Raw genomic sequence first — 13,898 nt, 5'->3', positions numbered from 1 at the left:
ACCTTCTAGAACTTTCTTTGACATACAGTTTTAAAATCACATTTTAAACTAATAATTAATAGAGGTGCATACTTTCCTCTTAGTTTTTTTGGTTTTGTTTTGTTTTAAAGACTGGACACACATCACCTGTTTTGTACTTCATAGGCATCTGCAGTGACCACAAGTTTGGGGATCTTGAAATGGTGTCCTGTAATAGCACAAGGAGCATGAAGAAAAGAGCCCAACTCTGCAACCCGGACCCCTGACTACCTTCTTCCGGCCTTCGGGCAACCAGAACTCTGACTCCCGTCTGGTTGGTGAGGCCACTCCTTCCCTGCTGTGCTATGGGCACTGGAGGCTGGGCACTGACCATGGAGGGTGTGGCACCTGAGAACCAGCTCCTGAGAATCAGTGTGAAGAGGTGGCCGCTGACCTTGGGCAGCAAGGGCTCTCTTGAGGGCTCAGACAGCAGATGGGCAGCCGGCCTTTCCCCTGTCAGTTAGTGGCTCTTATGCCATTCCTGCTGTGTGACTTGGGCAGTGGGCGGTGCTGACCCTGTGAGTTTTCAGGTGTCAACCAAGTGTTCCTCCCACTGGCAGGTGGCATCTCTGAGCATCTCAGTGTCAGGTTCCTGCGTTTGTTTCCTGGGACAAAGGACTGCTTGTCCTCTAGTGTTATGAAATAAAATTATTTTTGCTACATTCATACTTTTTTCTTTATATGGAAAATTTGAGGCTAATAGACTCCAATTTGATAACTAGACTCTAAGTGGCACTGAAGAGACTAGTTTTGGCCTTGTCACAACCATGGGTACCAGGTGTGGCTGCAGACCTTATTACACCACAATTCTTCTCAGTCGCTACAGCTCCTGCAGGATAAGTTGTTACTTTTATTGATCCAGACTGAACCTTTCTTTTCACATGTGATGCATGCCCACACACATGGGAGGTATGGAGATATATATATGTATATACACACACACATATATACATACATACATATATGCACATATGTATACATATTTATATCTAATTATTTCCTTAATATATAATTTCCTAAGTATTGAGCATATTTTTATCCTCCCATTGCTGGAGAATGCAGATTATTGAAATCATTTCACCATAACCAACTCAAACTCTCTGTCTCTGAGTGTGTGTGCTTGTATGTCTGTTGAGTATGTGTGTGTGTATGTGCCTTCATGTGTGTGAGTGTCATGCTATCCAATATTTCATTTCTCCCATTGGAAATTGAGTCAGAAAGTGCAATCTGCCATGCTCCCGATACCAAAATGTCATTTTGATCAAACACAACATTCTTTTATGCAGGGTTGAATGTTTCCACTAGGAATTACGGCTAAAATGAATAGATTCAAATTATCAAAGTTGATTAGATTACAGAAACATTGTATTTTAGAAAGTACAAATAGTTTAAACAGCAAATGTATAATATAGTGAGAAACGTGTTACTAAAACTATAAATAACAAAGACCTAAGTCCAAATTTTATATGGAATCGATGAGTAACCATTTTAGATATCATGCTCAATCATCATTGATGATGCGATACTTCAGCACTACCCAGAGAGACAAGAGCAGATTCTTCTCCGCAGGTTCCAGCAGTGTCCTCGCGCCTGAGTTGCCTCATAAGAGGGAGGTTGGGGGGCTGGGGATATAGCTCAATTGGTAGAGTGCCTGCCCCGCAAGCACAAGGCCCTGGGTTCAATCCCTAGTACCGCAAAAAAAAAAAAAGGGAGGTTGGGGATGGATGCAGTCATCCTTATCCTCATGAGGTAGGTCCTCTTCCTCAGGACAAAGTCTCTCCAGACATGGGGATTCATCGCATAGAAGATGTCCATGTTCTTAGGAATCTTCATTTCTGGGGAGAGAGAGATACAGGTTGGGTAGGTGGCACTCGAGACGTGTACAGCAGGACACTGCAACATCTGAGAGCCACTGCCAGGAAAGGCCTGAGCCACAGTCCTGAGAGCTGTCCAGATCAGCTCTAATACCACCAGACACATCCTCAACCATTGTCCCTAAGGAAAAACTAGTTCTAGGACTTCACCAGACCTAATGTCTGTTGCCTCCAAAGACTTTGGGCTCCAGAAGATCACAGTTGCTCTTGAATGTGCCAAAGGATACCCCTAGGGATTGCATCTGAAATCTCCCACAGACGATTCATGTGCTCAAGTTTTGGCCCCCAGTTCAGCAATGTTCACTGCTGGGTTTTGGGGGAAACATTCCCTGATGAGTGCTCTGATGTTATCATGAAATACTCAGTCAAGATGAAGACACTACTAAGCAGTGGGAGAACATGGAAGAAGGTTGGACATGGATGGAGGAAGACCTGAAGAGGGGGATGCTCTCAGCACACATGTATTTTTGCTGGGTGCTCCTCTTTCTTTTTGCGGTACTTGGGTTTGAACCCATGGCCTTCTGCTTGTGAGGCAAGCACTCTACCAACTGAGCTCTATCCCCAGCCCTAGGGGCTCCTCTTTTTTTTTTTTTTTTTTTTTTTTTTTATTATTGTAAACAAATGGGATACATGTTGTTTCTCTGTACATAGAGTCAAGGCATACCATTTGTGTAGTCATAAATTTACATAGGGCAATGTTGTTGGATTCATTCTGTTATTTTTTCCCTTCCCCCACCCCTCCCACCCCTCTTTTCCCTCTGTACAGTCCTTCCTTCCTCCATTCTTACCACCCTCCTTATCCCTAACCCTAAACCTAACCCTAACCCTAACACTAATCCCTCCCACCCCCCATTATATGTCCTCATCTGCTTATCAGCGAGATCATTTGTCTTTTAGTTTTTTGAGATTGGCTTATCTCACATAGCATGATATTCTCCAATTTCATCCATTTGCCTGCAAATGCCATAATTTTATCAAAGTTGACAAAACAGAGAAGATGGTAAGAAATCATGAACAGAATCTACAAGAATTATGGGATATCATGAAAAGGCCAAATTTAAGAATTATTGGGATTGAGGAAGGCTTAGAGAAACAAACCAAAGGAATGACCAATCTATTCAATGAAATAATATCAAGAAAATTTCCCAAATCTGAAGAATGAAATGGAAAACCAAGTACAAGAGGCTTATAGGACTCCAAATACACAAAATTACAACAGACTCACACCAAGTCACATTATTATGAAAATACCTAACATACAAAATAAAGACAGAATTTTAAAGGCTGCGAGAAAAAAGAATCAAATTACATTCAGGGGAAACCAATAAGAATATCAGCAGATTTTTCAATCCAGACCCTAAAAGCTAGAAGGGCCTGGAACAACATTTAAAGCCCTGAAAGGAAATGGATGCCAACCAAGAATCTTATACCCAGCAAAACTTAAACTTTCAGATTTGACAATGAAATAAGATCCTTCCATGATAAACAAAAGCTAAAGGAATTTACAAAAAGAAAGCCGGCATTACAGAACATTCTCAGCAAAATATTCCATGAAGAAGAGATGAAAAACAACGATGCAAATCAGCAACGGGAGGAACTAGCCTAAAGGAATAGCCAAATAAAGGAGAAACCAAATCATGTCAAAAACAAAATGAGTCAAATGACTGGGAATACAAATCATATCACAATAATAACCCTGAATGTTAATGGCCCGAACTCATCAATGAAAAGACATAGACTGGCAGAATGGATTAAAAAGAAAAATCCAACAATTTGCTGCCTGCAAGAGACTCGTCTCATAGAAAGAGATACCCATAGACTAAAGGTGAAAGGATGGGAAAAAACATACCATGCACACAGGGGCTCCTCTTAATCCTCATTCTCCTAGTAGTAGTCATCCTCTTCTTCCCATTTTTCTCTCCTTCCATCTCTCAGTCTCTTTATCTCCCATTCTATCACCTGGTTGTCAAGTGCTCAGTAGCTTGCAGGTGCCACACCCTCTGCCACAATGGACAGCCATAGTTCACAACCACATGGAAAGCTATGAAACCCAAAGCCAAAACAGGATTCCCCTGCTAAGTTATTTTCCCCAAGTATTTGACAGGGAGGAAAGTATGACCAACTCAGACACATCATTTTAGCCATGTTCTGCCATTGTTGCTAGCCAGCTCCATGTGAACCAGGCATCCTATAAGTGAGGCCACATCCCAACTGCTGCCCTACTGAGATCAATCATTCCAAAGAACAGGAAAGGTACTGCTTGACTCCCACATTTTGCTATGGTCCAGGGATGCAACAACCCCAAGTGGGTTTCAGATAGCCATCAAGTCCCTGGTCTGAACACCTGTCTCCTGCCGCCCTCCTATAAAAAGGGCCTGTTCTCAACTTGGGTTTGGATATGTGTACCTGTGCTGTGAAATTCTGAGCCTACCAAGGCTTTAGCCTTCTACTTCCATGAACTCTACTAACTTAACAGAATTAGTGGATTAGGATATGAGAGAATGTTTCATAGGATGGTTTTGGATGCAGTTTTCAGTGTGGATGGAATGAGGATCATGGCTGCTGCAGGGTTTTGGCTCACAGAAAAGAAAAAAGCAATGGCATTAATTACAGGTCAGATTTGTGTCATAGGTGCCTTGGAAACCCTCATCTGATTTTAGTGAGGGAAAATAACCTGGCTCTACTGATTCCATCTAGGCAAGTGGACTCATGAACAGAAGACTTGGTAATTTGTGCAGTTGTCAAACTGTTGAGGCTGTCTCCCAGTCTGTTCTTTTTCAGATTTAGTCCTTTTCTGCTTGCTAGAATATTGATAATGCTCTGCAAAGGGAGTGGATTTCTGGTCATGGAGAAGGCTTTCAATAGTACTGCTTCAGTCCCAAAATGCATCAACTGTATCCTTAGCCCCTGTGTTCCCATCTTCCTCTGCAAACACTCCTCTCAGTGAATCCTGGGGCACATGGTCCCTGCAAGAATACTTTCTCCTCGCTCCTCTTTGACGTCAGCATCGAATGCCTGTTGCTCTCCAGGATTGGACACCTGGTGGGGAGGTGCACTTGCTCCTGTGGCTGATCAGAGTACCTAGAGACCTTTCCACCAGTGTTTGTGGGGTTCTCTTTGTGCACGAGGCCCTCCAGTCCCTGTTTGAGTGTTCTTCTGGGTCACATTCTACTCTTTTGGGCTACGAGTTGACCTGAGTCCACTTCCCAACATGGCTCCCCACCATCTGATTGTCCCACTTACTGTGCTGTTAGGAGATGATTTACCCCAGCTCATAGTCTTCTGGATCCTCTTCCATCAGCAAATGTTGTTCCAGGTCCCTGTGAATAAAGCAGGAGCACTCTTGTTGCATGTCACCTGCATCAGCGTGGGAGATAGGCCTTGAGGAAATGGGCCTTGGGTGACTACCCAAGAACAATGTCAGGGACATTTAGGGGGAACCTCAGCTCTAAATATAGGGGCACCATCATTACTCACTACTCCACTACCTGATTGTGACCTGCTGGTAATCGCTTGGGACCTTCCTCAGGGCTATGACACCAATCCTCCTACAACAGTCTGCCTGGCCCTGCCATTGCCCTTTGTGGAGCCACATTTCAATCAGAGTCAAAGGACCCCACAGCCTGGGTACAGAAACACTCTCATGCCACCAAGATGGAAGGAATGGACCAGTGGCCTCCTCTCTCCCAGGGCTGTTGTGGAATGCAGGGTGAATTTGGTGTGGCCCAAGCAGAAACCCAAGTTCTGATTGCCAGGGTACAGAACACAATCAGGCAGAAGACCAATGATAGCTGTGAGAGCTCCTGGCCTCCAGAGGCTCAGTACTGGCTGGGATGGAGGAGGACACCTCACTCATCAAGGGTGGCATGGGAACATGCTGCTGTAGAGAGACTCCCTGGAGATGGAGTGTGCTCCATCCACATGAATATTGATTCTACAGAGAGACCTTAAGCTCCCTGATCAAGGGGTAGGAAGAATCTCATGTTGCTCTCCTCCTCCATGTGCACCAGCATTCTCCATCCCACACAGTGCAGCCTGCATCCTGGATGCTGTCCTTTTCTCACCTCCCCCCAAGACCTGCCCCTGCACTTCTGGTCTGTACACTAATATCCACACACAGACTCCCTCACAAATGGCGGTGGACATGATCATGCTCTCCCTCAACTGAGGTCAAGTCCTTAATGACCTCTCTTCTTTATTACCATCTGTCTTTCCTGACCATCTAGAAACTCTAGTTCAAAAGGGCAAGAGTAGCCCATGGTATGGGATTTGTGTTTGCTCCCTGCCCTGGGATAGCACCAGGGTATACCTCTTCCGCCAGGCTTACCAGGACAATCTTGCCATCCTTTGCACTCTGCTGCTCTAGTCTGATGTGTATGAGGCAGCTGTCTTCCACCTATTGGTTGTACCCGGACCGTGAGGATCTGAACATTATGCCTCTAATGTCCCTCGATTTCTTCATCTGTTTTGTGGCCATGGGCTTGGGCTTAGCCTTTTGAGTAGAGATGCCACTTAAAGATGGGCCAGAAACTGACGGCCACCCCCACCTGACAGGGTGCTCTATTGGCATTCTGGAACATATGTCTAGGAGGTGAGGCTTTTTTTCACCGTGGTGGATGTGAAGGAGCACCAGGGGTGAAGAGCGTGTAAGGGCAGTGTTTACCTCCTTTCTCTTGCTGTTGGCCCAGTTCCTGTGAGTCTTTCCCTGAGGACAAAATCAAAGTCCACACATGGATTGATGGCATATAACACATTGCCATCATCAGGAATCCTCAGCACTGGAGAGGGAGGGTCAGAGTTGTGGAAGGTGAGTGACACTCAAGGAGTACACAAGAGAACTGCCCCCCCCCCCAACTGACAGCCTCTGCCAGGTCAGTCTTGAGCTCTAGATCTGAGGGTCTTGCAATCTAGATAATGTTCCACCGAAGACATCCTCAGGGACTTTCCTTGAGGAAAGTATAAGCACAGGATCTTAACCAATCTACCAACTTCCAAGAGAAAGCACCTTGGACCCCAGAACCTCTCAGTTCAGGTAGAACCTACCAAGGAGATAATGCTGGAGTTTGCATCATGATTTGCCATCAGTGGCTCCTATGTTGAAGCTTGTCTCCCCAATGCAGCAATGTTCACACATGGGGTTCAGGAAATTATGTGATGGTGCATGCTTTGACCTTGCAGTGGAATAATCCATTCATTCATGAGAGGTGGTATAAATTGGAGGCGTGCTGGGTATGGACGGAGGATGTCCACAGGAAGTGTGTGCCTTCAGGAATCATGTTTTTTTTTTTTTAATATATATTTTGAGTCAGCTGATCCTTCATTTCCTCCTCCTCATTCTGCTTTGCTTTCAGGGTTTTTTCAAACCAAACTCAGTTTGACATTATGGGGTACACTGTCTCAGGCAATTAGACAAATATTTTTAAAACATCAGATGAGAAAAAGAAATGTAGAGCCCAATAATGCAAAACAATGTTAATAAGAGAGAAATCATGAAGTGGGAAGAATAACACAATTATTCTATCAGCACCTCTTGTTCTTGTGAACATTACTTAACACAAATGAAGAGAACTCCTCTAACAACCAAAATACCTTCTTGCTAGCATACACTTACCCCCAAATAGTTAATTTTACAATGAAAAAGAAGAGAAACACTTGAGAAATTTTCAATTGTGATGATTTAGAACAAGTCTTCATCGGATTACTAACAACTTTGGAGCAAATGATATCAGCAAGGTGAAAGGAAAATAAAATTATCTGTGCTAATCCTATTGGTAATGCACACAAGTGATAAATACAAAGTTCATCCTATCAATATAGGCTCATTTGGAGAGGATTAAAATTCATATATTTAATCTGTGTATTGTTGTATTCTTGTTATCTTTGTGTTTCTTCTGGATCTTGTTCTCCTTCTTAATGATGTTCTTGTTCTTATTCTTCTACTTCTGGTTGTAATCTTCTTCGTGTTCTTCTTCTTCATCTTTGCCTCCTTCAACTCCTTTTTGTTTATGTCCTCTTCCTCTTGCTTCTCATCCTTCCATTTTCTATCTCCAGTGCCAGTTTGCCAAACTGTGAGGTGTTCTATTGCTTCACACGTTTCTGCGAGATATGGCCTCTGTCCCGGAATAACGAAATGGTCAGTTCACATGGAATGGAAAGATCGGAAGCCAGGTGCTTAAAGCAATGTTTCATCATTCAAGAGCTTTTCTCAAGTATTTGTCACTGTCCTGAAAGGCTGCCTAAATAGACAGCTAGGGGTTGCTTATCTCCTTTGCCCCTCATGGATATGAAGTTTGCAAAGCCTGATAGGGTCCAGGGAAGGACATGGGATAGGGAGGCCCAGCAGTCCCAGGGTGAACTGATTTACACTCCCATCATTGCACTTTTTTTTTTTCTGCAAATGACCCACCACTCTCTGGTTGTTTTTCAGGCCACAGCACTCTTTCTTTGGCTTTCTTTGGAGCCTACAGTAAGTCACTTCTCCCCACCATTGGATGGACCCACTTACTCTTATGCTCTGACAACCTGAAGCAGTTCAAAGTCCTCTGGATCCTCCTCATTGAGCACGTGTTCATCTAAGGCCCTGCATATGACCGCTGGTGCCCTATCCTGGCACGTCACCTGATCAGGGTTGGAGAAATCTCATCAGAGAATGAGTTTTGGAGTAGCCACCCAGAGGACAATGGTCAAAGTCATTCAGGAAACAACTTAGCTCTTAATACAAGGGCACCATATGTAATTATGCTACCAGGGACTTCAAGAGTTCATGTTGGATCTTCCTATGTGCTTCTAGTCCCATCCTGGTACAACAGTCAGGCTGTCCCTGCTATGCCCTTCTGATAAAAGGGTACAAAGACCTAACAGCCTTTCTACAGACACACTATGCCCCAACAAGATGCCAGGAATGGTTCAGTTTGTTCTTGTATCCGATCTCTGCACCAAGAGTCATGCTTCCTTTGTGAGTGTCCCAGGCAGGGACCCAGAGACTTTAATCCTAACAGACACGGCATAAAACAGACTCAGCAACTAGAGTATGCTTGTGACTCTTTTATGATAGCCAGGAGACTGCTAGCCTCTGTGGCCCCAGTGCTTAATTGAGTGTAATGAGGTATGGGCCCCACTGAGGCAATGTTTGAACACATGGAGAGTTAGGGCTTAAACCCCACACCCAGAAAAATTCTGCAAAGGGAGCTGCTAGCTCCCTATTCAGGTCAATGCAAAGCATGACACTTATGTTTTCTTGAAAAACCCCAGTTGTCTGTGACCTATAATAACGTAAACTCATCATGCTAAGGAGGATCCCTTCCATTCCACATATGCCTTCCAACACACAGGAGTTATGATTGCTGCATCCTTGCACAAACCTCCAAGTCTCCAACTCACTAATCTAGACACCAGGCTTCAGAGAGTGCAGCCTGCACCCTATGTGTTCCTCTGACCTCATATGAGCACAGCACACACCACTGCACTTGCAGATTGCAAATCCCACACACTGCAGGCCCACTCACACCTGGAGCTGGGGCATGCTGCTGTTCTCCCTCATCTCAGGTCAGCTTTAACACTGAGCTCTGTCTTCTTCATTCTTTTCAATCTTATTTGACCTTCCAGAAGCTCTAATTCAAGAAGGAAGGCCTAGTCCAAGCTGTCTGCTATGTTCTCTGCCTTCCCCAGTGAGGGCACCCAGGGGATCTCCTGCTAAATGACTCACCACGATGCTCTTATACTTCCTTTGCCTTTGATTTTCTAGATGGACATGAATGGAGCAGCTGTCTCACACTCACTGTTTGTACAGAGGTACCGTGGAACTCAAGTAGAGACCCCGGAGAAACTGGAATTGAGCTCTGCCTCTGGGGATGGTGCTGCTCCTTCATTGGCCACCAGAGCAGCTCCTTGCTGAGGCTCTAGCCCTTGGGTAGGTATTAGTAGTGATCCTGTAGCTGGAGGAGAAAAGATTCCAACATGACAGCATGGCCGTGAGCTTTGCAAACACAGGCAATCCACACTGTCTTCCACGAATATCTCAGCCCCTGAGCCCACGCTGGACCTCTTCCCAGACAGGGTCATGGCTCGAGTAGACAATGGTTTCTCTTTGTTCCCAGCCCAACACCAGTCATACAGATTCCAGACTATGGGACCAAACTCTGACCTTTCCAGACCCTTATGTACACACCCCAGGCCTCCTCGCACTCAGGCTCTGCCTCACTGGACTTGCCATCCTCCAACTGGGCCAGCAGGTGGTGTGCTTGGCACTCCAGATTCAAGTCACCCATGTACAGTTGAAGGTAAGGCAGCAGCAGCTGGAGAATCATGAGGCCTGGATGCTGATGGAAAGCCTCCCTGTACTGCTTCATCCACTTACCTGGGTTTTTCGGCACGGCACTGTGAACAAGGTTTGCAGTCATCAGAAGCCTGGACTCTCTTACCCCATAGCCCCCACCACCAAAACTGGTCTTGGCATGTTCTGCCTTTCCTGTATCTGCATAGGCCAGTCCACCACAGCCAAGACATGGTGGCTGTACACACACTGACAGGACAATACTCTGGGCAAAAACTTACACCCAAAGATGTTTAGAATCATGGCATGACCAGCTCTCCAGTCCTCAGGGGAGGCCACACACTCTTTGTTGTTTGCTACATGCTCTCCAACCAGAAAGGCAACATCCAGAAGGGTCTGTGCTCAGGTTCATTACTAGCAGTGCTCCAGGGACACCTCATTCCCTGGCTTGGACTGCTTTGCTTCCTCATTCTCTGTGAGCTCAATCCCCTCCAGTTGATCCTGGATGGGACTTTATTAAGGTAGTAGTAAAATAGGTTTTGTTCCCTGAAGAACAGGTCTGAGCTGAGGAATAACAAGAGTGAAAGGTCGTGCAAGAACAAGGTGCATATTTGACATTAACTGAGGGAATAATCTGTGGTTTTTCGATACAGTACCACAGTGTATGTGTCGTCCAAAATGCGATGTGACTGCCACCGTCTATCTCTATGCGTTGTTTCGGGAGATTACCGATGTATGATGGCTTGTAACTTGCCTCATCAGTACTCATTATAAATCCTCCCTCACACTTACATGGTTTGTTTTTGAGCTCCAGTAAATATGAGCCTTAGCAGGGTCCTCAAACCCTGCATGGCTGTAGGAGAGCAGTGAACAGGCAGCCATCATCCAGAGAAGCAATGTTTTGTTCATTCCTGTGGAAGGAAAAGAAAGGACTCTCAGGGATGATTTTTGTCCCTGGAGGACAAAACTTAACTTCATTAACTTGAAGTTAACTTCATTAACTTGGCACACAAGGCGCTCTGGCAGCCATCTGGCTGCATCAGCTTTTTCAGAGAAGATGCAGACTGAACCTTGACCCCAGATCAAGACTGGGTCTGGACCATGCCATGAACCATCCAGTGGATCTTTCCATTTTACCATGGCAAAATGCTTTTGAGATTCCGGGTGCCAGAAACGATCAGTGGCAGATTTCCCATGATCATCCATTTTTAAAAAATTGAGAATAAGTAAAGCATGATTGAGTATATTACGGAGAGAACCCTTGATTGGGTTTTAAGAGAGAGATGTGCTCTCTCGACCATCCCTTGGCCTTAAGGATTATAAGGAATTTCGGTGACATGTTGAATTTGTAATTTTTCACAAAATTTTTGGAGGGTTTTTGCTGTATATCCAGATCTGTTATCTGTTTTAGTTTGTTTAGGTACGCCCAGGACTGAGAAACAATGTAATAGATGGGCAATTACATGTTTTGTTGCTTCTCCAGCCTGAAGTGTAGCCAATATAAATCCACTAAATGTATCTATGCAAGCATGAATATATTTTAGATTACCAAACTCTAAAAAATGGGTAACGTCCATTTGCCACACCATGTTAGGAACAAGGCCTTTAGGATTAACTCCTAGATGTGGAACCGGTAGATGGGTAGCACACGTGGTACAGCCTTTTACTATTTACCTTGCTTGTTCCCTAGTGATTTTATAGAGTAACCTAAGAGCAGACATTTAAATGATATAGGTTATGAGTGTCTTGAGCTTGCTTAATATTATCTGAAAAAGCTACTGCAACCATTTTGGTGGCTGTGTCAGCAATTCTGTTGCCCTTAACTAATGGCCCCAGAAGGCCAGAGTGAGCTCTGATATGTCCAATAAACAAAGGCTCCCCTCTATTATGGATGAATGTCTGACATTGAAGGAACAGTGATGCTGTTTTAGAAACATGTCTGATCTGAGAGACAGTTTCAAGGAGTGGCACCGAGTGCGCTAAGTAGGCACTGTCTGTGTAGATATTAAGGGGTTGACTGGGAAAGGCAGATAAAACTGCAATAAGAGCCTGTAATTCAACAAGTTGGGTAGATGTACATTTCTTCTGGAAAGTGACAGTTCTATCAAGGAAGGTGTAAGCAGCTGTTCTTGTGGATGACCCATCAGTAAAGACAACAAGAGCATTGTGTAAGGGCTCCCTTCTAATAATACGAGGGAACACAAAAGGATGTAGTTTGCAAAACTGAACCAATTTATTTGGTGGATAATGATTATCTATATCACCTGTGAATGAGGCACAAGCTATAGGCCAGGTGTCAGTATTTTGTAACAGCCAATTGACCTGAGATCGGGTGTAGGGTTGAATAATCTTACATGGTTCTACTCCAAAATATTTTCTAGAATCTTCTCTCCCAATGATAATCAGGTCAGGTACTGCATCATAATAAGGCAATAGCACTTTTTTGGGTGAAGAAGGAAGATGAATCCACATAATAGGATTATCTTGCCAGAAAAGATCCATTGGAGTGATGGAAGTATTAAATATAATGAGCGTTAAGGGACGAGAACAATCAATATTGGTAACAAATTGACCTGCAATAGCATCCTCCACCTTTTTAAGAACAGCTAATGCGTCAGGAGATATAGTCATGGATGATTGTGGATTAGGGTCTCCTTTTAATATCTCAAACAATGGTTTTAACTCCCCTGTGGTTAATTTAAGGTATGGTTGAAGCCAATTTATATCGCCTAGAAGCTTCTGAAAGTCATTAAGTGTATTTAAACGATCTCTCCTGATTGTTGCCTTTTGATTAATAATCCTAGGCCCATTGAGCAGGAAACCTAGGTAAGTATAAGGGTCTTGTAGCTGAACTTTTTCTGGAGCAATTTGTAATCTTACTGCAGTCAGCTGCTGTTTAAGCTGTGTGAGACATAGTAAGTAATACCTGTTCTCCTGATTGTCCTGCTATGAGTATATCATCCATATAATGAATAATATACATTTGTTTCCAAGAATCTCTAATAGGCTGTAAGGCACGAGTGACAATTTTTTGGCATAAGGTTGGACTATTAGCCATTCCTTGTGGCAATACTTTCCACTGATGTCTTTTCATAGGTTCTCTAAAATTTATTGATGGTAGACTAAAAGCAAATCTTTTTTGATCATCTACATGTAGAGGGATAGTAAAAAAACAGTCTTTGAGGTCAATAATTACCTTAAAATATCCTTGAGGGATGGCTACAGGAGATGGCAGCCCTTGTTGTAGGGCTCTCATGAGCACCATAGTGACATTGACAGCCCTTAAGTCCTGTAGTAATCTCCATTTACCAGATTTTTTCTTAATTACAAATATAGGAGTATTCCAAGGAGAGTTACTCTCTATGATATGTCCGGCTGTTAGCTGTTCCTGCACTAACATTCGAGCAGCTTCAAGTTTTCCAGAAGTTAGCGGGCATTGATCAACCCAAACTGGTTCATCTGATTTCCAAGTTATTGGATCTGCACACAGTTGGGGTGCAGGCATGTCAATGGTCGAAATCAAAATTTTCCCAAGCCTTTTCTGTCTCTCTGTCTTACATTGGGAATGGGATGTAAAATACCATTTTCGGCCTTTCCTAGCCCTTTTCCTGGTGTATATCCCTGAGATAGCATTTGGGCAGCAACCGTTTCATTGGGGCTGCACATGATTACTTTCATCTGAGATAGTAGGTCTCTTCCCCACAAATTAACAGGCAAATGAGTTATGATATAAG

General features: G+C 44.0%; 1 long non-coding RNA gene across 4 annotated transcripts in view; it reads left to right on the top strand.

The window, feature by feature from the left end:
* LOC306643535 overlaps positions 1–10,641 on the top strand; it is a 37,519-nt gene extending 26,878 nt beyond the window's left edge. For all 4 annotated transcript variants that reach the window (XR_013758964.1, XR_013758965.1, XR_013758966.1 and 1 more), the window contains one exon: positions 8,320–10,641. This is a non-coding gene — a long non-coding RNA (uncharacterized lncRNA). The remainder of the gene's footprint in view (positions 1–8,319) is intronic.
* Positions 10,642–13,898: the final 3,257 nt, after the last annotated feature.

This window comes from Sciurus vulgaris (genome assembly GCF_902686455.1).
Source record: "Sciurus vulgaris genome assembly, chromosome: 14".
NCBI classification, from domain to species: Eukaryota; Metazoa; Chordata; class Mammalia; order Rodentia; family Sciuridae; genus Sciurus; species Sciurus vulgaris.
This window is presented reverse-complemented; position numbering and strand designations above follow the sequence as displayed.